At 38.7% G+C, this 24,437-nt stretch overlaps 1 protein-coding gene across 2 annotated transcripts in view; it reads left to right on the top strand.

Annotated features, from left to right (window-relative positions):
• The window catches only part of ed (echinoid), a 182,042-nt gene that overhangs the window by 56,979 nt on the left and 100,626 nt on the right, over positions 1 to 24,437 (top strand). The window contains exon 1 of one of the 2 annotated variants that reach the window (XM_066744580.1): positions 17,748 to 17,843. The exons of the other annotated variant lie outside the window; for it this stretch is intronic. The gene's annotated coding sequence lies outside the window, so the exon portion shown is untranslated. Of the gene's footprint in view, positions 1 to 17,747; positions 17,844 to 24,437 lie in introns of those variants that run through there. 2 annotated transcript variants of the gene reach the window in all.

Genomic DNA, 24,437 nt, shown 5'->3' with positions numbered 1-24,437 from the left:
AAATGTCCGCTGAAAGTTTTTGCCTCGTAGCTTGCATATATATATATATATATATATATACCTACTCGCGTCGCCAGTAAAAATCTCTGTGAAGGTAAATAAGTGTTTCAGCAGGGGAAGAAACGGTAAAAATAAATGACGCGATGGTCGGTCCAATTATCGCCAAGCACGAGAACGGAGAATTAGTCGCTGGTCGATATATGCAACGTGAATCTTTAAAAATTCGTTAGTACAAGACTGCTGTAAAAATTGCATGATAATCTCTTTGATGGTAGAATAAAAATTGTATCAAATTTCTTACGCAAGCACGCGAGAACCGCTACAACTTCTTTGCTCTTTGCCAGCTTTGAAGTTTAATTATAAAACACGATAGTGATACAATATTTTCCCATAATCGAGTTATAAATATTTTTCCTAACAATCTGCTCGACTACCGACGCTTTACGCACCAGCTATACGCTGTTTTCCCAACTTTTCGCCTATATATATATATATATATATATATATATAGTTGACCCTAAAATTGTTACAAAGCACGAAATATCATAATTACGAAGCATTCGACGTCAATTTCGTTAATAATTCCAAGAACAACTCGAAAGCGTACGGAGCGTGTATGTATAAAAAGACGTATATAGTAGAGTTGCTCGAGAATCGAAAGAACTTTTGCTAGGTGGATTTAACGGAGCATTTAATATAATCAGGATTTGGAAGGAGGGTTGCAAGTGAAATAAGAATGAAGAGAGATGTTAGAATTAGAATTATTTAACAGCTACGAAACACGAAAGATCTTGGGCTGAAAATGTTGGGCCGTCACGAGCTCGGCAGGGTATGCATATATATACACGGGGTACGTTGGAGGACGGAATCGTCTCGAGTTTGGCGCGGCACGGCGCGAACCTGCGCGAGTTTACCTACACACAAACGCACACACACACATATATATGTATAGGCCTCTCTCGCGACTTTGCAATATCGTGCAGTTCCACGCTTCGAGATTAGCCAGCGATTCTTCGTGCCTTCGTACAATTTAAATACCATCGTACCACCATTACGCTCACTGCGAATCCGATTACTTTGAACAAGTTTCAAGCAACCTTTAAATATGTCAGATTCTGGCGTTGGCGTCTGCTTCCATGCATGCGCGCTCATCAGAACCAACGTTAACCGCAAAAAGTACCACATTTCATTCCCTCTTAAATTACTTCATAACCATATTCGGACCTTATATTTTCTTACCTCGCTTTAAATCGATCCGTCAAAGGTTTTGAAATATTTCAGAAAAATCAACGGCATGAACGATAAGTCTGTAAGATTTTTAAATCCGCGCGTTATGTGCACAAGGTAAAACCGCCAGAGTTGATTTCTTCATTGATTTGTCTTAAAACTGACTTTTAAAAGTAGGAATCCTCTAGGTCTGATGACGTATTAAAACTTCTTTCACGAGCCGAAACCCTACGGTTTCGCTACACTATCGTGACTCGCAGGAAAGCTATTTAACCCTTGATAACCATTTTCGTAACATCCTATGACGTTTACGAAGCGACGGGCCTTTTCGATGGGAAATTGCATACTTTTGCGAGCTCTCGGTACAAGCCCTGGTACGATTATCGTTAAGTATGCTCTATACACGGCCCGTACGAAAAGAACATACTATGTTCCACAGTTGTTGCTTCAACGTTCACGGAATATTCTGTTCAGCTCCCAATTAAAACTTGGCTTTTTAGGCCCTTTTTTTACACGCGTCACTCATATATATACGCCTGGAACAAATGGATTTTTTAACCGTGATTGAAATCTAAGTTGAAAAAGATTCTGTAATGAGTATTCAATATAGGGACGTTCCCTCGCTTAAAATTCGTACAAGGCAATTCATGTAACTTCCTCGGCTAAGTTATTTAAGAAGCGTCGAGGCAAAAAGGTAAAAGCGCGCTGCAACGCCGGATTCGTCTTCCTAGCGGCTAGTCGTTAAAGTCTCGTTGGCAAACTTTTGGCTCCTCGTCAGCTGGAAAGTACAATACAGCAAGCAACTGCGCTAGCTTTTACTCCAACTATCTTGGAAAGATCTGCTTGGCGAGTGTGGAGCGTGCAGGACTTCCTTAAAAGTAAGGATCACTTTGGGACGTGCTAATGACGCAAAACCGCAAACCCCATTAGTCCTATTAATTACACATCCAGACTAAGCGAAAAGTGGAGCAAGCTGCACTCTCTACAATTTTCTAATATTAATAACTCCTCGCGATTATTTCCAACGCGTTATACTATATATACACATGTATAGAAAGTCTATCAAGAAGCAACAACCATAATATTCCACCCTGCGCTACATTTTTCCACACGCTAAGCATATAATTTTAATTGCACGTATCTCGACGACATATCACTAATTTGGCTGGGAAAATTGGCAAGCTAAAGCGGGAGATAACGAGCTGAGAATTTCGTCGTAAAGGTAAAGGAAAAGTCCGAGAATTGGGGAGCTATTGTTGAGAAGCTGACGAAGTTGAAGTTTAGCGCCGACAGGAAGACAGCGTCAGCACTCCTCTCGCGAAGCAAAACTAGAAAGGTGGTGTTGTGGGGAGGAGGAGGGGGAGGAGGGGGGGGGGGGAAGACTATGCAGCAGCAGGTAGAGGCAAGCGAATAATCAGACATTTGAGGAACAGGAACGAGGGAAGTGGAGTTTCTTAAAAGTACAAATGGAGTAGATACGCGAAATGCGCTAATGGCGTAGAGCCGCAAAAACGAGGGATGAGAGGATGTAGGGGCGGTCGGGGGTTGGAAATGTATAAGAGAGGGAGAGGAGAGGCAAAGATAGCGCGCGGGATGGGCGAAAGGTCGCGCGTATTATCCCAATAAATTGAGGCAGAGTCGTCCGGGGAATGCGAGACTGTCGCGCAAGCTTGATGCCGTTTTAAACCGCGTTCGTGTGCAACGCACGAAGTTACAGCGAGACGCTTGCTAATGAGCGGGAGTTACGTTTCGGAGGTTCACCGACTTGAAGTCAGCCAGCCAACGAGGCCAAGCCAAATTCATTCCCGTTCGTTGTGGCGTTCACTTTCCTCATCCACGTATGCTCGTACTCATGCACGAAAGCGCCCTGCATCCTTCTGTCTTTGTATTTATCTAATGTGGCATGTTTGTGTTCGCGAATATTTGCACAGCAGTCGTTCGCTACGTTGCCAATTTGTCGAGTGTTTGCTCGTATGTTTTTCGCTTACACTTCCACTACTCCTGCGAATATATATATATATATGTCATATGATGCACTCTGCCGCGCGCACACCATCAGTGTGTGAACGTATATGTGTGTGTGTGTGTGCGAGTCGGCGACAAGAAGCAACTCGGTATAGACTCGCCAAGTAACGCGCGCGTCCTCCGCACGTTTGGCCATTCAAGACGTTGAATATTTTTTACATTTTTCGTTTCATCAAGTCCCACACAATGGTCCATCTGTGCCAAACTTGAGAATTTCGAGCTCGATTATTGCTCCCCCCCCCCCCCCCCCCCCTCTATTATTAGAATTTTTCTCTGCTATTTTTCTATATATACGCGCGATTCTGGCAAAATATATGTCAGGCAAATTATGTACTTGTGCTGCGGAATAATTTTTATTCAATTATAGCGGATAAACAAACGCTTTTAACCGGTTAAATCAGGTGTTAATGATTCAAATAGTTTGTTTTTTAATTGGTTTATTGTATTCAGCAATGGCACTGTTATCCATGTGAAATTTTACAGCTCCGTTATTCTTTGCTTATAAACACATTACGCTAGCTGATTCGAGATCATCTGGTGGGAACTACTATTTGTATATTCATATCTATATTATACTGTGGCATTGTAGCATTCTTAACAATGTAGGTTTATACACACATACATTTGAACTGTATGTACACTTGTGGGGTAAGTGTCGTTCACATCATTGTATTTGCTTTGTACCGTATTTGTCGCTCGTACAGTACGCTATATTAGTGTGTTTGCGCGTGTATATATATACGGATAGCTCACGTGGGAGAGTGTCGGTGAACTTTGCCAGATTTAGATACGCAATTTCGGGACGAGAGATCAACTCGAACGCACGGCTTCCTTTAAACTCGACCGCAGGTCCGCGGTACAAGTTATACATAGTATAAGCTGATGGTAGTCCGCACATATCAATAGCAGCAGACTTACGGAGAGTTTCCGAGATTTACGGATTAAATCGATGTGGATTTTCCGCGAAGGGTCGAGGACTCGTGAAATATATTCGAGATAACTGCCATTGGCTTCTTACTTAATTATAAAACCACTTATATCCAATCCATATCTTTTATGATTTGGAGCAAGTTCGTATGTCCGTATTATTCGAACGAAGCGTATAATATTATTCAAACGGTCGGACGTGTAGATTTGGGATTATCAAGCGAGCCGAGCAATAAAGATAATTCGTTGGCCCGGTTCAGGATCCGAAATTGATTCTGGAAGAAAACGATAATCGTGGCTCCGAGAAAGGGGTATATAGTACCTTCTTCCGTCCAGTCTTGGATATACCAGTAGGAGGGACGCGGTTCGACTCGTATCGATTTGCAATTTGACACGGAAGAGCCTCGCAACTACTGGCCATTTTACGTCGTAGTCGGCGAAACGAACTGCTGCCCTCGCGAGAAGCGACTTCACTACTTGACGTTTATCGCCACACGGTATACACACATACTAACCCAAGATCACGTAGGATCAGCAATCGAATTAGGTACTATTCGTATCGAATTCCATTCAGTTTTCCAGCAAATTTTCTCAAGAGACACTCCATACCACTTACAGGATTTTCTTTAACGAAAATACCAAATATCTCATTCGCCTCTTCTTCTCTATAGTTCCAACTTTCAATGCCTGGGCTATCCGAGAGATCGTTCAACGCGTATATATATATATAAAATACCATACTCTGTGTCCTCTCTCTCTCTCTCTCTCTCTCTCTCTCTCTCTCGAAAACATTAATCATCTTTCCGTATATATAGCTAGAGAAAACAATTTACGACTGACTCATCTCTGCATGTATATCGATGAACGAGATACATACGAGCATGATCCGCGGTATATAAGAGAGAGATAGAGACCAATCACTGTAATCTCTGTATATTCATATTACAAGGAAACTGCAAGACGACTTAATAGCTGAAAGTTAGATTAGAAATTACACTACTTACAATATCGAGAATCGATATTTCTAGTCCTATATACTTATAATAACTGCCTCCTGTGATCGGGGAAGGTTAAAATATATAGGTACGGTTTGATACCGAGACAAAAAGCCACAATCCCTCGTGGTAATATTGCAAGACTGCCAATTTAGAGAGCAGGATCGATGCGGCTATTCGCAAAACAATAGCTTGTACAGTGCAAGACGTTTGATAATCTATATATATGACATAAATCAGCCGGGGAATAATTTATACGGAGGATTTGCTGTGGGGTATTAGAAAATCACTGAATCGTCTGCGGTAAGCAGCGATAAGATCGCCAACAGGACAGAGACTCCTATTACCACAGGGATTTTCTCATTTGCAAGAGGTCAAATGGGGTATATGTGCCATTATACGAACTAGAAGATGCTTACCGATATAAACCGCTGCGTTCCGTCCTTTAGCAGTAGCGAATTATACGACCTCCTACCTGCCATGTATCATCGTGCATTACAAGCGAACATGCAATATATATATATATCGTACACCAATACGACAAAGAATCAAGATTTGGTGGACCCACAGAGTCCGGAGCTGTAAACACAGCATTTTGTCGCTGGGTGAATTATTAGTGAAAAAATGGCCGCAGCGGAGAAACAAGCGCGCGTACAGTCGTATCGGACAATAACTGTGCGCCAGGCATCCTCGGTTGGTTTAGCTACATAATCCGATAGCTGGACAGAAACCACAATTCGTGGCGATAAAGTTGGGTCTGCCAATTTCGAGATCGATATATTATTTGTGCGAAAGAGTGGGCAGTGTACGGCTACTCGGGCTATATATATATATACAAGCGCGGCTTCGCATCGCGTCGCGTAGCGTAACGTCGTGTGCGATAAACGAAAGAAAAGAGTATAGAGTCTCGATTCGAAATAAGTATAGCAAGAGAGGGATAGAGCGGAGAGTGGAAAGCGATACCTACATATGTGGCACACGTGCCACGAGTTTACGAGCATTTTCCATAAAAAGAGAGAGAAAGGGAGGGGGGAGGGGGGTGTAATAATTTCTAGGCTGCTTTTCTATCGAACGAACAAAGAACGTGGAATTCTGTAACAAGCGTCGTCGATGCACTGTAGTGTGTAGCTCTGACTACCTCTCATTACACACGGGGACCGGACCAACCTGGCTCAAAGCTACCGTGAAATCAAACCCACACTCGCGTGTACCAAGTTAAACCATTCCCCCCTCTAACTCGCTCTTCTTCCTCAATTATTGATTCTACATTATTGATTCGTTCAATCCAGTCACCATATCGTTAAATTTGGCAAAACCGTAAAACTAATATCGTAAATTTAATGTTAATACAATATTCTCGAAAGCTCCTTCCTTCCTTTTATATATATACAGGGTAGTCAAAAGTCCGTTTATGACTGCATGGATATCTTGGAAACCGTGCTCTTTAAAAAGACATAAATCTCGTGTATATTTATGGATTAATAATGTTTATTATATAGACAGTAGTCTGTGTTTGGTCCTATTAAGCGACGTTACGGAAGTCAACACTCTTTTTTTGATACAACCCGGCCCCTATTTTTCATAATATATTCTTGTAGCTTGTTTCGAGGGCTTTAATTGAAAGACCATGATGAATTTATCGTTTCATCCAACCTCTCGCTATATTACATTTTGAAATTGCATACAAATGTAAGTTTGATATAAAATATCGTTAACCACCTTCTTATTATTTACAATTTCAAATTGAAATATCGAAAACGTACGGATGAAATGAATACTTTATCAGTGTTTGCAAAGCTCTTGAGATAATCTATAGAAAAAAATGCAATCAAAAATTGGGAATTGTATTGAAAAAACAAAGTTTTTCTTCGCATAAAATTCATAAGCCATTTAAAACTATAAATGCATATCACGTACAGAGTCTAATTACTTTTTTCATCCACACGTACGTATTGTTTATTATTAGCGGAAGCCTATACGATTTCGAGCGTGGATAAGATAGAAATTTCATTAAACATAGAGCGATATATATTTATCGAATTAAGCAAAACATTTCAATATGCATGAATATTCAAAATAGGATTTATATCGGAATGAAATAGTTTTTGTAATCCATCATGACGCTAATCAACTGTAACGAAACTTTTCGCAGACCCCCACTCTTATACTTTTAGCCTACTGCTTTTGAATCTTTATACAGAGGAGTAGTTAAAATATAACCGCTTGTATGGTAATTGAAAAATATTCGACAAAAAGGTCAAGTGACTCTCTCCTCATGCAATATTAATCTGCAAAACTGCACTTTTGCAATCTCCCTAACGGTCGAAATTATTTGTATACGACATTAATAACATGCATGGTGCATCCGATACATAAGAATTTTTATATTACTCGTGTACACACTGTTGCAATTATTTTGGCAATTTCAAACGTACGTCTATATATAGTGTGATAAGTACGCATATGCAGGAAAAATGGAACGATGCATATTAATGTACGTATGAAAATCCTTATGAATATCTACCTGTTGGTGGACTGTAACATTGTTGAAAATTCGGGATGAATGCGAGGATGCAAAGAGAGACGCGCGAGAGAGGATCTATTTTCGAGGTCGCTACTGGTGTTCCAGCAGGATCGTAAACCGTCATTTTGCACAATACCTCACGATTCCGTCCAGCGTCGTAATCGGCTCCCTGTTTTCCCTCCAATGTTCTCTCTCTCTCTCTCTCTCTCTCCCTCTCATCGGATGTAGAGGCTGCTATATAGTCATGCAGCCAGCAGGGTACGAGGAACATTGAAGAGGGTGAAAACAGAGGTGAGATACAGAAGGTTGGCGAGGCACAGCGGTTTGCCAAGAAGGTTTTACGAGTTCCGCTGTCGATGAAAGTGGAGAATCGCTCCTCCGGCAGCAAAGTCCTCGTAAGGAAATGGCGAATTCTGGCGTTAGGTCTGACAACGGCCTGCACGCTCTCGCTTAAACTCTCGTGCCAGGAAGAAGGATATTTTCACATGTCGGTCTCAATGGCCCGCTACTATTTTCTGCTTCGCCAGCTGTTTTATGTCTCTAACGGATATCTCCACTTGTTCGAACCAAACTCACTTGCAAATCATGGATAACGGAATGAGCTTAAGGTTGATCCTCGGCGGGAAGAGAAGAAGAGGGAAAAAAGCTGCGAGAGAAAAAGAGCATCGCGGTAAGAAAAGTTTTCAACGCGAATGCTTTATCTTTTAGCCTGCGATATATATATATATATATAGGAGAGAAGTTGTACAATCGTGCAACGATGCGAGTTATAAATTTGGTTGTAAAAAAGGAATGCTTATAGTTTATAAGAATTTTCTTCCGAGGAAATCTTACTCATCAATGTCGCTACATCAGCGGTTATCACGAGATTTTATAACCTTTGAGGAGAAGAGAAACGCGATGAAATGGCAAAGTCTGACGTCGTCATCGCTAACGCATGGCTAGAGAAATGTGCGCGCTCAACCTAACTCATCTCGTAAGAAGTATGGCTTTTTGCCGTCCAGAAATATCGTCTTAGGTGCTCCTGCTTATATTGGATGACCTCATAAGGAAATCCTAACTGCGACTCGTGTCAAAATGATAACGCGTCAAATATACGCTTGAGAAATTTACTATCATCTTTCCTGCGTCATATTAATAAGACGCTCTGAGAATATCCCAGCCAACTCTTTGCCCTTCCCAACTACCATGCAGTTTCTTAATTGAAGAGCTGCGCTTCTAATCTTCAAAGCTGCTTTGAGAATAAATAATACAAGACTAAGGTACACAAACAATTGGATAATTGCAAACTTTTCCCCGACTTTCTTAAAAATTCTTTCAACTTTATTATCCAAAGGATAATCCTGCACCTGTATACATATATATGTATATATATATATATAGCGTTAGACTTAATTAATTATTACACCTTCTACACGGACCTCACTACTCATCGAGCTAATCTAACAATGCATATTTGAATTAGCTCTGCTATATATATATATATATATACTCATTTCTGTCGAATAACTCTCGAATCTATCTGTGATCTAGCGAATATTTGTCTCCCACCAAGGACGAGCAATCAAGTAGCTCGCCTCGCGCCATATATCATTCTCTCTGTAATTAATCGCTAAAGCGATTCACTTCCCGCGAGTAATGATTCATCGTGACGATTACGTATACACTCGCTTCGTTGCTCCATTATCTATTTTACAAAATTTTTTCCCAATGATTAACGATCATATATATACGCAGCTTTAAAAATATAACGAATAGAGGAAATGAAGCTTTCGAGCGTGTATATATATATATATATATAATGGTACATTTCAAAGTTGTATTGAAAGCTGGAGGAAATCTATACCGAAGGAAGCATAATAGGTTGGTGAGTATATCGTGCGGTGTTATTTAAAAGGGACATGGTTTTCGCATGTACTCACACAGGGTTAGCGGAACGATGGCGTACGGGCGATGCTACGGGGACTGCTAGCCGCTTTATTCAAGCCATTAAAAGCGACCGGACAGCGGCCAGGCTAAATTTATCCGCGAAATAGCGAACATTCTCCGCCAGAGGCAAAACCCTCCGCGACGGAGTTTCGAGGCGCTCGTTTTCGGTCGCGTCTCTGCATTATTATCGTAGCAAGGAATTATGGCTACCATCCGGCCCGTGTGCCATTGCCAGACTCCACAGCATCGCCCACTGCACCCCACCTCTCTCCCTCCTTCTCTCTCTCTCTCTCTCTCTCTCTCTCTCTCTCCTTTCATTTCCTTTTCTTCCTTCCTTCCTAACTCGTATTTAGGTCGATCCCACCCAACCCTTTTCTTCATCATATACGTTCGCCCAGCTTGTCTATTACCGAAACATCCGGTGTGCTGCTACCACTCTACTTTATTCAACATCTTACGATGCGAGCACATAGGCTCCAGCATCTACCTCGGCTCGAGAATCGATTTTTCATGATGAAAACTATATATACTCGTTCGTCTCTCTGGAATATATGATATATATATGTATATATAAAACTGGACTTGCAAAGCAAAATGGGAAAAAGAGATCGAGGAACATAGAGTTTTATTACCTTCCCTGTTAAATGATAGTTTTATTTTTTCAGTAGTGGACTCTATAGTTGTTTGACCCAGTTACCGAGTGAATTTTCAGTAATTCAAACTTCATTCTGTTAAGCTGTGTTACACCTTTTTTCTTCACTGACTTCACCGTACGGGAATTTATACTTTCGTGTTAGGAAAGTGTAAGTCGGTTTACATTGCCAAGCAAAAGATTTGGCAAATTTTTATGAGGTTATATCGGATCGTTTTCTTTGAAATACGTTGAACGGAATTTTACTGGATCGTTTACGAAAGAATGGAGCACGAATTTTTACGTGAAATTGATCGATACAGTTTTTAATCGAGAATAATAACCATTCTTTCTCAGAGTACTATATATATATACACACATTGTAATAATGTTGAATAAATGGTAAAGCCGGGTATAAAATCCATTTGTATAATTTTCTTGAGATCATGTCACTTGATAGCTGAATGTTTTTCGACGTAAGAAATGGAATTTTCTGAAATCGTGAATTTCTGAAACGTGAAAGCTTAGAGGCAAAAGTCTCTATGGCCAGCAAGGTGTACCTTCGCGGGGATGAATTTCGCAACGAGTTCCATTCTTATTTCTCCGAGGACCTCCCTTGCAGTCAGGACCACGGTTTTCTGTAGCTGTACCTCTGGACTTTTGCAGCCAGCAATTTCATTTCGCAAAACTTCCATCTCACGCGTCGAGGTAAACGTTTTCGTAACCACCAGCACCACCCTCGCGATGTCCGCAACGATATCAAAAGGTTTATACCAACGGAAGAATCGAGATCGTCACAGAAACGTTTATTCCTTCCCCTCTATTAAGGCTCTTTTCCAGCCCAACAGAGTCGGCTAAGATAAAAGCCTCCAATATCCTTTAGAGTTTAGCTACCTCGGACTTGTGTCGCTCCTCCCCCGCCCGCGCCTCTCTGCCGCTTATCGAACAGGACATTCGTTCAATTATTGCAAAATTTCAAATTATGCAACGGTTATAAATAATTACGTCGATATACATCGAATCCCTTGTATCTGGTTAACGTCAAAGCACGACTATCGGAGAGATATCGAATTTCTGATCCTTTGGGAAGCGGATATTTGTGCGTCGTTTGACGGCGCAGCCAGAGACAACGCTAATACCTATACCTTCGTCGTACCCATAACTTTAATCTCAGTTACCACTGCAGGCAAAACTATTTTCGCACTTTACGCTGAAACATAAATCCACGCACGCATGCACCACTGATGATCCTACCCACAACTCGTACCTTATTCCGAAGTCGTTATAAGACCACAGCTAAAACCTTTCAACTATATATAAACTTGATTCGCTTCTAACTTGCACATCCAAAATCTCCGATCGATTTCCCATTTATATACCAATTTATTCGAGAATACCGCAGAAAAGTTTAAATATTTATTTAGGTCTACCGCTCAACAATTAAATTCCTGAAACGTCGTTCAATTTTCTTCGGATTAAAGCGTCCTTTCGCACAAAAAGATCCATATATGGAATACTGTCACTCGCGTGATTAAAAGTGTTCATATATTTATTATGCGCGAGAATCATATATGAATAACATGCATATATGTGCAAGGTCCGAAATGACGAGAGTGATAAGTGGAAGGGAAAAAGGGGGAATTTGAATAGAATAGGGCCCTGGAGAACTACTTTTAATTCTCGGATATAGCAGACACATTAAGAATATTTTAATATTATGCTAATGTAATTAATCGCACAGCGACCAACGTCCGCGCGGTTATACTTAGTCCCAGTGGCCTCTTTGGTGAATATTTTCAAACGGAATTTCAGACTAGCTCGTGCCGTAATAGGTGCGGCTAGCGCGAGCACGTACGCGCTTTTCATTCCCCAAACTGCGTAACGGGGTAGAAAATTTCGTTGACACATTGACTAAAAATGGCCATGCGTCATCGGTATATACTCATTCATGTATCAATATACGTATGTACGCGGCTGTACAAAGTTTGCCCGTTCCGATAACACGTGCAGCTATTGAATATATATCGCATCCGTATATATATGTATATGCATATATATATCTGTAAGAAATAAGGCGCGACATAAATTGTTGGATTATCGGCGCAGCTTTACCAGGACCCGCGATGTACTCCATCGGTCGATGGACACTTTTTTCGACAGCACACTAGATAGGCAGCGTTAATTACGCTCGATATGTCTGCAGCGCGCGAGAGAACACTCGCATCCTCCGATTTAAGCTTTCATTGCCTGCCATATGTTTTTTCCCCCGACAGATGAGTCGCGAGGCGTTAAAGTCTATTGATTAAATATTTTAATTTGATATATTCAACGTATTCGGAATATGAATCAAAATAAATTGACTCGCGGCGGGGGAAATTGGCCATATTTTCAGGGACTATTCAGAGGTCGTATTTTCGATGAAAAGTGCGAAAATAGTCGGTCTTCTCTTCTCCGAACAGTAGAACTTTCGAGGCCGCGCGCTGTCGGAGGAGAAGAAGGAATCTTTAATACCGAAACTATGCGGTCGAGCTGCGGTTGGGCTTTGCATTTATGAATTATCGCATTTTAAACGGAATTCCACGCCTCCTTCGCCCCTCCTGATTTTCCTTTCACACTCGCAGCTTAGCTCTATATCGGGATGGCGGGATGGAAATGCCCGTTCTCCGCGTGTATAAGGTAACTGCATTTCACCGGTACAGACTTAATAAAATCGAGGAGGGGTCGCGCCGAAAAATTCAATAAAGGCACGAGGCCCGTTGCCTCTTGGCATAGTCCGCTTTAAGCACATCCCCTTAGACTGCATAATGGTATATTCTCGCATAATCAAAACTATAATTTAAGCTTTAAACGACGCCCTCGTTGATAACTCTATTCCGCGCGGAGCAGACAACCCTACAGGGATTCCCCTTAATAAAGCCTTTGCCCCGATGAAGAAATATTTCAGGCTCTCTCTCTCTCTCTCTCTCTCTCTCTCTCTCTCTCTCTCTCTCTCTCTCTCTCTCTCTCGATCAATGGACACGAGAAGATGTTTGCAATAAAACTCTGGGGGATCGAGCTTTGTTTTATTAAAACGAAAAAAGGATGGAAAGAAAAAAATTGAGGATAAAAATACAATAAGAGAATACAGCTTAACGGTTGGTATAATTTGTAGCTGTCGGAGATAGATGAAAAAAGGGTCAGGGTTTAAAAGAGTAAATTTCTGCTACTATTCCCTTTGCATTTCCTTTCTCACGTTAATGGCTGAGTCTGAATTATAAAGCCCGGAACAACTCATCAAGTATTATTAATTAACGTCGCCGGGCGTTCTTGTAAAAATAAAGTCCGAGCCAGCGCGGTTCGCGATCATCAAGTATTATACGAGTTGATGGCCATTCGGACTAAGCCCTAAAGCTGCCCCCAGTCGTAATATTTCTCGTCTCTGCAATTCAACCATTAACGCTTGTTTTATGAAAAATGTCCTAGATCATTAATTAACACCTGCATCCTTGAAAGAATTACACTAAGAACAAAAATTACTCGAATCCAATAAATCTTCGTTGGAATAGCGCCAACGAAATCTTTGCTCGACGCGTTAATGAAATTTAATCGAATGGATTAATTGCAGATTATTTGCGTAACTCGATAATTATATTCTTTTATTCAAATAACTCAATGAATTAATTACGTATATTAAAATCGAGCGAGTAAATCGCACAACTATTCAAATAACTATATATTTATTTTAACCAAATGATTATTCTCTCAGTGTACGCATATGAACCGAATTATAAATTTTGCTTTAAAGATTTATCGAATGTTCCCGTCAAAGCAACTGATATCTTACGCTACTTGTTGGCACAGCCTACTGTAATATTTATTCTTTGAAAAAGAGAGAGATATATCAGTTACCTTGTTTGTCGCACGAATCCTATTAAAGCAACATAATTGTGCTTCTTGGTGAAACTATTGGAAAAAATATTTGATTGTTGGAAATGCACGAGATGAATTTTTCTTTGTGTCGAATTGCAGCGCGAGAAGCAAGTAGAGGAAACTAAAGTTGATTTCTTTGATATGGAATAAGTCTGGAGTGGTATAGAGAGAGAGAGAGAGAGAGAGAGAGAGAGAGAGAGAGAGAGAGAGACGAGCGACGTACAGCATCATTAATAGCGCAAGGACTAATGGATCCAATTACACGAGCCATGGCTGTCAGGATAAATGGAATGCCCCAATTTCGGGAAATTAATGATGAATCGAATATCAGGGAGTCGCGACAATTCTGGCAATTCGCAGCGGCTGGCTAATGCTGGTTTAAGCCGTGCTTCTAATGTCGGTCAGCGGTTTATTACGCGACGCGTAGGATATTAGAATAGCGGGCATAGCCTGAGGTCTATCAGAGGTTTCGTGTACGCGCCTATCTATACGCAACGCTGCATGGCATACCGTCGATGCCGAAATCTATGGGGACAGCCGCAAGCTTGTCGTGTCTGAAGCCTCCGACTCTCGCCCAACCGGAGACTACTATACCGTAACTATATATATGTATATAGTATATACATGCACTATAGCTATATACAGCAACTATGCGTTTATATATAATATCCAACAAATTCTCCCATATCGACTCTGAAAATTCTTTGTCAATTTCTAAGCCCTCTTTCTTAATATCGTTATATTTAATAAAGCCAATTGTCGCGCGAACAATAGCACGTGCATATATATATATATATATTTAATCTAGCAATTAATAGTCTTACTTAAAGTAGCTGCGCGCTACACTAAATTTCAGAACGTAGCGCGCTGCAAATCCAATAGACTTATTCAGTTACCAGCGTTAGACCGTTACAAACAATATCATGCTGACAAATTCGTCACAAATTGCTAAAATGGAAATCGGAACCGCATGCAAATTATCGGCAACCACTACGGGGTGTCTAATCAAAGCTGAATTCTATAGCTGTAATAGGAAATTCAATGCATTAAATGTACCGCGGATAGTACTATTATTGCTAGAGCGATCCGATGAAGAAAGCTCGCGAGAGAGAGAGAGAGAGAGAGAGAGATACAGAGGATCCAAAGTCGAGGAAGAAGACTTTCCACATTCTGCAACGTAGCGGTTTATTGGATTATTCCGTGGCTTATTGAACAATTTCTAGAATTTAGCAGGGACCTCGAAACTTCACAAATGCGACCAGAGCCAACTTACTTCAGCCTGGACTGCCTCAAAGATTCTAATAAACCCTCCGACTCGGCGTGATAATTACTTTAAATTCTAAGCTCTTTGCTAAGTACTGTATCATCTCTTCGCAATACTGATTCGCGCTCTTGGAAAATAATATTTATCGCTACGACTGTAAATGCTTCATTTTACTACCGAGAAATAGAAAAGTTTCGTTGGACGGCGCGTTATACGGACGGTTATAGCGAAGCTATATATTATATTTTTAAAGAATTTGCAAAAGTATATCGTCGGTAATGAGAGAAGTTACCGGTGCACTTTTAAAACTTATTCTTTTGAGCTTTGGGCATTAATCAAAGTTTTTCTCCCTCTGCAATCTCTATTGCCGTTTACAAGTCGAACATTCTCCATTCGCAGCTTATAAAAGCGAAGGAAGCTAGACATAATATGGATGCAAAAATGTTAAAGTAAGGTATCCGACGATTTCGCGAAACGAGAAAGAATTTTATGGTACAGCATAATTCCAAAGTATGGAACAGCCAAGCCATAAACAAAATCATACACAAACTTTGGAAATTTTATACAAGTTGAGAAATTTTCTGTTTAGTCCCACGGGGAAAGTCGTCGCGCACCTCGTAACCGGAAGGAGGAGGAGGGGAGGGGGGGGGGGCTGACTTAGACCGGAAAGCGAAGCTAGAAATAAAGGGTGACGCGCCGGGCTAGTCTATGCGACGGAGATGCTCCTACGATGATAAATTCCGGGAGGGCCTTGGAAAATCCACTTTGTCGAAAAACTATCGACTAGCAATCCCGCGTATCCTCAAACTTTCACCCGAACGACCACGAGCTCGCGTAGATTTGTAAAACGTTCATCGTACGTTACCCAAATCTCGCCTGAACCAATAGGTACACATACGGGGGCCACGCCGACGAGAGACACGAAATCCTATAGGAAACTCCCGGATTGTCGCAGAATTTTTCCGGAAACCTGACACACGATTTATGGAATACATTTTAGCGAAGAAACTCAAAAGCACCACGATTTTCTGCAACGTGAAACTCCCCCTCTCTCGAGCCGTGTAAAAGAGTCGAGCGAACGTCTATATATTTTGGAAAATTAACCGGATAAACGACAACACTCTGCACTGCGTTTGATTTTTCTCCGGCACGCATTTTATTCTACCATCGAGCGATATTTAGCGTGAAATTATTTTATCACATTGGACATGTCCGGCTCGACCATTTCTGTGATCGAGTGCGTGCGGGAATGTCCTTGCGCGCGTACACAGCGTAAACTGTGCGTGACAAGCGCACACGCCAAAGCCCTCTATGCACCGTGTGCCTCTGTATATATATATATATATATATATATAGGCGGAAGGTGCCACAAACGATCCAAGCTCTCTACGTGAAAATTCGTAAAGGCAATTCTCCTTCTGGGAGCTGTTAAGCCTATCGACTTTAAAGCTAAAATGATTTCGCATCGTTTCGTCCGAACGGTCCGCGTTTCCCTCTCATCGATCTCAAGATTACTGCTTCTATTTTCGTGTTTACAAGCAATTTCAAAGCCTTAACCTGCGCCGCATACTTAATGCCGCAACAATTACTCATTTATGATACCATCATTCTCCGAATGTAAATAGCTTTGGCGGTATCTCGCAGCTACGCGTTACATATATATATATATATATATATATATCCCATTAAAAGATTTCTTCTTCGGAGACTGACCGATACGCGCAGGAGGACGATGATAAAAAATAATGCGCACGTGTATATAATGGAGTATTTAATGAAAATAGCGTAACAGTGAAACGTTCGAGCGATCATGACTAAATACGTTGGTGCAGGTATAGGGTTGCTTTGTCGCAACGAGGGGAACGTTATGCAGATGAACATAGCAATTTCGTCCGCACTTGAAGGTGCAGTCGCGTAATCTTATGCCTGAAAGCGCGTGATTACGAATGTATCCGCGCAGCGTTGATTCGCTTATCCGAAATCTAAAAAGTCTCTGGTATAACACGGCTTTCCGCATTTATTCCATAAATGGGTAGCTACTAATGGGGGGGAGCACAATCCACTTTTTATTTACACTGTTTACGTAACCGATTCTATTATACTCCCCGTACACATGCGCAGTGCAACAAAGCATGTACAATTTTTAAATCGTGCAATTGCCAATTGAACTAATGATACCATTACGGAGCGCAAGGATTCGGGGCAAAGAAAACAATTAAGTGGCGTTCCGTGCCCGCGTGAGGACAAAGGATATTGTACAACGACGCGACTGTGTAGCAGCCTTTCCAGCCCAGCCGGTTGAGAGTTGACGCGCTTTGGCAAACAGCTGCGAGTGTTCGTAACGATGTACGGTGAAAAGAATCGGTAAAGCTGCATTCTGTATAGAGTCTGCACGGCGTTTTAGTTGGATCGGTAAGTATACTGAGCGTAGGTGCATAGCTATACTAATATATATAGGTACGCGCTCTCGTGGGGACTGGGGAGACACGGGCGTTTTTAGCGTTTGCATAAAGAGCCATTGTCATAAAAATAGTTGTAAAAGTCAGGTGTTGCAGTCGCATAGCCAGGCTCAATTTATGCTAATAGAGTTGGACCAGTCTCTTTGAGGATACTTTACGATTATTACACGCCCTTCGCGCACCAGCCGCGGAGGGTGCCCGAAACTCTTTACCCCCTCCAACTCCCCCTCTGTAATCACGACTCGTACCCATACCTACTTATATACGTATAGCAACAATATAATCTCTTTGACTCGCTTCTTTGACTGCTCTCGCCAAGCAAGATTTTCAACTAGCCGCGTATACTCTCCAAAAATCAAGGCCAGCGCCAATGGCGAATGAAGCTAATTTAAGGGTACTTCGCGTCGAAAACTTTCCCGGAATTATTAAAGCGTTTTCCCTCCTTTTTTTTCCAGTGAATTTTTTCCTTTCACGAGAACTCGTGCCGCCTTTATCAGTAACTCGGTGAATGCCGCGGTGAATACTCAAGTTTCTCAATGATAGACTTTAATTAAAACCTTTATATAATTGAAGAGCTATCATCCAAGAATCTCTAGATAATGATTTCGAATTACGCGCGATTGCGTATACCGTGCATGGCATTGTCGTTCGTTGGATATCTCGAGTGAATTATTTGTAAGAGCACCCGTCTATAATAAAGAAATAAGCGCGTCAGGCTTTAATTATAAATTGTAAAGAAGGCCAAAATTTTTTATTTTCAGCCAATAGGATACCACCGGTTCGAGCTTGGTCCAAGCTTGTTTGCCAAGCATGGGAAGTTAGCTTGGACCAGGAATGATATAAAAAGTCAGCCAATATTGGTTCGACATTTAAACCAATCATTGTCTAGAGAAATTTTTTATACTGACGTTAGCTTGAACCAATATTAGCCCGAAATTTAAACGAATGATTGCTAAAATAATTTTTCATATGATCAATATAAACTGTTAAGATTTTAAGAAATAAAACTAATTCCATTAAAAAATGGTATGATCATCGATGTATATCAATCTTATTGTTTATGGAATTTATGTGTATAATGTATAATTATTATTTCGTTAAAAAAAAGGGGGAAAGAAGGAGAAGAATGAGAACTTGCTCCTTTTTATATTTTCATATATATATATATATATATAGTGGTTACAAAACTTCGAGGTGTTGAAGACGAAACGAAGGAAAGAACGAGTCGAATTGTTAAGAGGAAAAGAATTGAAGGCATCGCGTCGAGACCATCCTAAGTTGTGGCTCCCTTTCGACATTAGTCAGTCGAAAAACATTTCTTATGACAAACAACGAAAACGATTCCACGACGCAACACATTGCAAAGTGCAATATACAATGCATTCAGTTCATGTGTACGAGATGAGAAAGTGTACAAGTTCAAATCAAATAATAAAAAAGAGTTTTTTATGACTAGGGACTTTTTCCTTCTATAACTGTCTTAATTCATTCACAATAAATAATTCAGGGATGATCTCAAGTTAGAGGATTTCCTCTGTCGCAAAACCAAAGTCTACACATAAGTTTCATCAAAGTTTCTTAGCCGAGTTTTGGAAACTTAGCTTGGACCCAGCATAAAATAAAAATTCAAACAATATTGACTCGGTATTTACACCAATGATAATCTAAACATTGTATCATAGACGTAGAATTTCAAGATCATTATACCTACCGGTATATATCAGAGTATGTGAGAGTTATTCCCTATCCCCTCCTAATATCAAAAACTCTTATATTTACAGCAAATTAACAGTTGCCAGGAATGGATAACTTTTACGTCTTTTAATGAATAGATTTGATACGTTGAAACAGAAACTAATGAAATGTGAAATAACAAGCATCAACTACGAAAATACTGTAAGTAAAAATAAATAATTATTAAATATAATGTGTTGCCTATTGAAATTAATGAAGAGTGTTTGAATTTTAATCAATTATTAGATTCCAGTAAATAGAAAGCAGATGCTTTTGTAAATTAAATCTTCATTAACCATTTCGTAGGCAGAACAAGATCCGTCAATTTGTTGAATTTAAAAAAAAAATTGGAATCTCTATATTGTATAGGCCATCTTACACTGTTCTATTTGATTCTTAAATTGGTGTTCGGCAATTCCAAAAACCCTGCACTAATAAGATTTGTAAGGATTTGATTAATCAAGAGGAAATAAAATGCATGGGATTAAAGCAAAAATGCTATAATGCCCAACCGAAAGGGTTAATATATTATTTGTTATTCAATGATCAATAATCAATAAAAGTTGTATTTTTATTTTTATTGTACAAATATATTATACTATTTTCTATTTACAAATTTGTTTTGTATTTCATAATTTGTTAACTGACGTAGTAATGTACTTCCCGTGATACTGATTTTTTTAATATATATTCCGACATTAGTTGAATATTTTTTAAAAAGTATTAAAATTTCAATATTAATACAGTAGATATTTAGCTGGTGCTGCTAACCGTGCCAGTGGAAATAAATACCGATTAATAAAAAATTAAATGCATAAAGTTATTATAATTTATTATTAATTTAGTTACATATGATACATGGAAATAAATAATATATACTTTATTTTACTTGAAGATGTAAAAAATTCATATTAGTATTTAGTTATGTAAGGGAGTTCTAAAATAAATATACTTATCTGTAGTAATCTTTATACATTTTATCATTATTTCCAGGACAACATTTTCTATTGTTTCTGTAACCATACTTGACGTCCTACAAATTCTAATGGAAGATGATAAACAAAGGCTTATGAATGCATCTTCTACAATGGGATTTTCAATCTTTTATTTTAACTTTTTTCCCATCAGTCTGAATTCTGTTGTTCCACAAAAATTGCTATAGTTTCAGTAATAGAATTATTTTTTAAAATTACAATATTGTCTGGTATTTAAGGGATTTATACAAAGGCATCGTGTACCTTTATATGTTCAAATTGTGTGATATGACCCGTTACTTTCGTGGACCAAACGTTTATACCGAAAAATTTCCTATATTTCCTTTTTTCCGTGTTGCTTTTTAATTCTTGAAGCCTTTAATAATTTCAATTGGAGGATTTTTTTTACGAATTCACAACATTTTTTAAAACCCCAATGTAACTCTCAAATGGAAAAGCTGATAAAGCAAATAAAGGTTTTTAAATATCTGGAATCGTTTGCAACGCGATTCAATAGTGGGAATTAATAACTTGAGAGATTTTCCTATAAAAATGTTGAGTTTCCACAACAAACTTTTTCAGCATTGCATTTGCCAAATTAAATTCTTTATCTTTCAAAATATATAAGCAGTTAAAAAATTTCGATAAGCTGATGCTAGTAATAGGAAATGTTTATATTTTTCGTCAGGTGAAATGGTTTTTATTAAAATAAACCCACAATAAAGTAAAAAATCTAAATTATGTGTCTTTTTCCACTGAGGCAAACTATTAATATCAAAAGTTTTTATTGGAACTCATTCGAAGTAATTTATTTCTCAAAAAACTGATTAAGTTATCTTATCCGACGTAAACTCCTCGTACTTTTCGAAGTTTCGAATTATTATCACCAATGATCTATTTAATTAGAAACGATTTCATAAAATTCTAATATACAATACATTCATATGGTCCATTATAAAGTCATGTATAGGGTCTATACCAGGAATCTACAGAATAATACTTGTTTCATTTGTCTGGTGATGTTCCGACTGATGTTTCATTTAAAATGAAGTATTCGTACATTTTGGACAATTTATTTTTAGACTCTTTTACTCAGTTAATAGTTTATCCTTTTACGGTACAGCATTTGCATCATTAAAATCAACCATGGCCATACATACACACATTGAACAAAACTTCTAGCCGATATGTCGCAAATAGGAACTAAAATTTTAAAACCAGATTTTCGACTTTTAATTACAATAGCATTATCTGTTAGTGATTTATAGCATCAGCAATTAAATCTTTAAGAGAATCATTTGTAGATTCAGATTTTGTTTCATCACTATAAATAGCTATTGCAAAAGGTTTGGTTATTACAGGGTAAAGCGAGGAGAGCTGGACAACCTTTTGGGAAACTAACTATAAATTCTTTATTTGGCAGTTTAAACATTAAAAGAGAACAAGAATGTAACGAAATATATTCACTATAACCTACGGATAACATTTATGATGAAATCTAACGTGATAACTAAAAAAACCGTAAATACTCAAACATTGCAATGGTCCAACTATATCCTCCCCAATGTAGAATAGTTGGAGCACCTTAGCTTTTTAGAGTTTCTTTATATGATTTGCAAGTATTTCTTCATCTTTGGCTCCAAGCATCAAACCTGTGTGGACCGAGTCATTCTAATATTTTCCTATTGTTTTACTTTATTCTTTGTTTCAAAATGGTTTTAGATATGCTGAAACTTACAGCAACTTCATTTACGTCTATATCGCTTAACCGTTGTAGCTATTAATTGCAAGTGATTCGTTGTCTCAGTAACTCTTGATTTTAAATTTGCCTTACGAATATAGGAATTCGATATTTTCTGCAATGTAAAAACGAAATTCAATTTTTCTTCTACACCGCTGGAACAACTATCCTTTAAAAGGAGGATAGATAGATCAATACAAATCACCGCAACAACGTGTCGGAATAGCAATAATTGAATTTACCTGTAAAGACCAATATTTTATGGACTTAATAACATACAAATGTTTTCCTGTCATTTACTGAACTATTCACAAACTTTGTTCAACAAAATTTGAAAAAATTGTCAACAAGACGTAAAATAAAGATTCCAAGTTGTTTATTAAAAATGATTCAAGCTAATAATCTATCGTGTAATCTAACATCACCACATGTAAATACAATTGCAATTAACCGGACAGCTCCTATGCTTCCACATTTTTTAGAAGTTATGACTATTTGGTCCGTCTTTCCTACCGCTCCAAATGTTCTCGCTTTACCCGAACTATAGTGGTAAATCTAATGAAGAATATGCCGTTTTTTTGTTTGTTTGTAAACGTTAAAACTTGATGCACCATCAATATGTATTAAGATTTAAATGAAATTATCGTTGTATGAGCATCAAGCGATAGTTAATTTTTAAATTGCCTGCAATTCTATTATATATAAGCAACCCTGAAGTGTTTCTTAGAATACTTATTTCTGTAGTAAGTATTGTGGAAGATTTTAGTTTCTAAAAAGGTACCTACTGATTTTGAAAATTCTGTATGCCCAGTCATTATTACAATGTTTAAAAGTTCATGCAGTGACCATCTAGAAATACTGATAATATTTCTTAAAGTCTGATCGTTGATCAATTTTTTAAGACTACTTTTAGAATGTGTGTCAGAGTTATTTATGTCTAAAAGTGTAAATGTGTGTGTATATGTATCAAATATTTTAATTATACAAATATAATATACCAATTACTTTACCAAAATCTACTATACAGGGTGTATGAGCAATGATGTTTTTAATTTTAACCACATATTATTTAGCATAAGCTAAGTCGAAAAGTCATCTACTATTAACAGCTTCACTGCCAGTGTCTTGAACATGGGAGTCTGTCAGAAGCCAACTTTCTTTTTTGTTGTTTAAGGATTCAAATGTTATTAATTAAGTACCATTTGCATATATAAGGTAATTAAAATACAAAAATAAGAAATCAAAAATATCACGCGCCGGCCCGAGATCGGCCCTTCACCGTATACCCCGCGTCTCGCGCCGGCGCGAGACCGGCAGCTAAATTGTTAATACCGTAAAAATATCATTGCTGAGATAATTAAATTTAAACAGATAAATCAGGGCTTCGATTCAACGGAAGAATGACTTATAACTCTCATTTTCGTTGACAGTTCCCTTTCGAAAAACAAAAGAAGCTCGTACTTCTCTACCTTTCCGTGCTGTACACGCACACACACATATGCACGCAACTACGTCGATTATTATATAATAATAGGCGTAGTTACGTGCGTGTATGCACGTGTACGACAATACGAAACGGTGTAGAAGTTCGAGCTTCTTTTGTTTATTTAAAGGGAACAGTCAACGAAAGCGAGAGTAAAGTAATTCTTCCGTTGAATCGAAGACCTGCTTTATCGGTTTAAAATTGATTTATGTCAGCAATGATGCTTTTACGGATGTTATAGTATAGGACTTTCTCACTTAATTTAGCCTCAAGAATATGTGGTTAAAATTAAAAACATCATTGCTGATACATCCTGTATACATTTTCTTCAAAAGAGGTTGAAATCTGTTGAATTTCTATTAGTACTTCTGTATTTGTGAAACTTCCACAACTTAAAAAATTCGCAGATTTTAAAGATGTTTCACTCTCTCTCTCTCTCTCTCTCTCTCTCTGCATTTGTATTTCTAATATCATTCCAGATATTTGAACAATTGAATGCCTTTTTAACACATTTATATCGATTAATTTCCCTATACTTTTAACTCTTGTGTGTAAGATAGTTTATAGATTTTCCCAAAATTTCTCCTATTTCTTTTATCCCTTTATTATAGTTGA

Source organism: Prorops nasuta, unplaced genomic scaffold (assembly GCF_024137725.1).
Source record: "Prorops nasuta isolate Cenicafe-Biocafe unplaced genomic scaffold, Cenicafe_Pnas_1.2 PNAS00045, whole genome shotgun sequence".
Classification (NCBI taxonomy): domain Eukaryota; kingdom Metazoa; phylum Arthropoda; class Insecta; order Hymenoptera; family Bethylidae; genus Prorops; species Prorops nasuta.
Note: the sequence above shows the minus strand (reverse complement) of the source record. Positions and strands in the feature narration are given on the sequence as shown.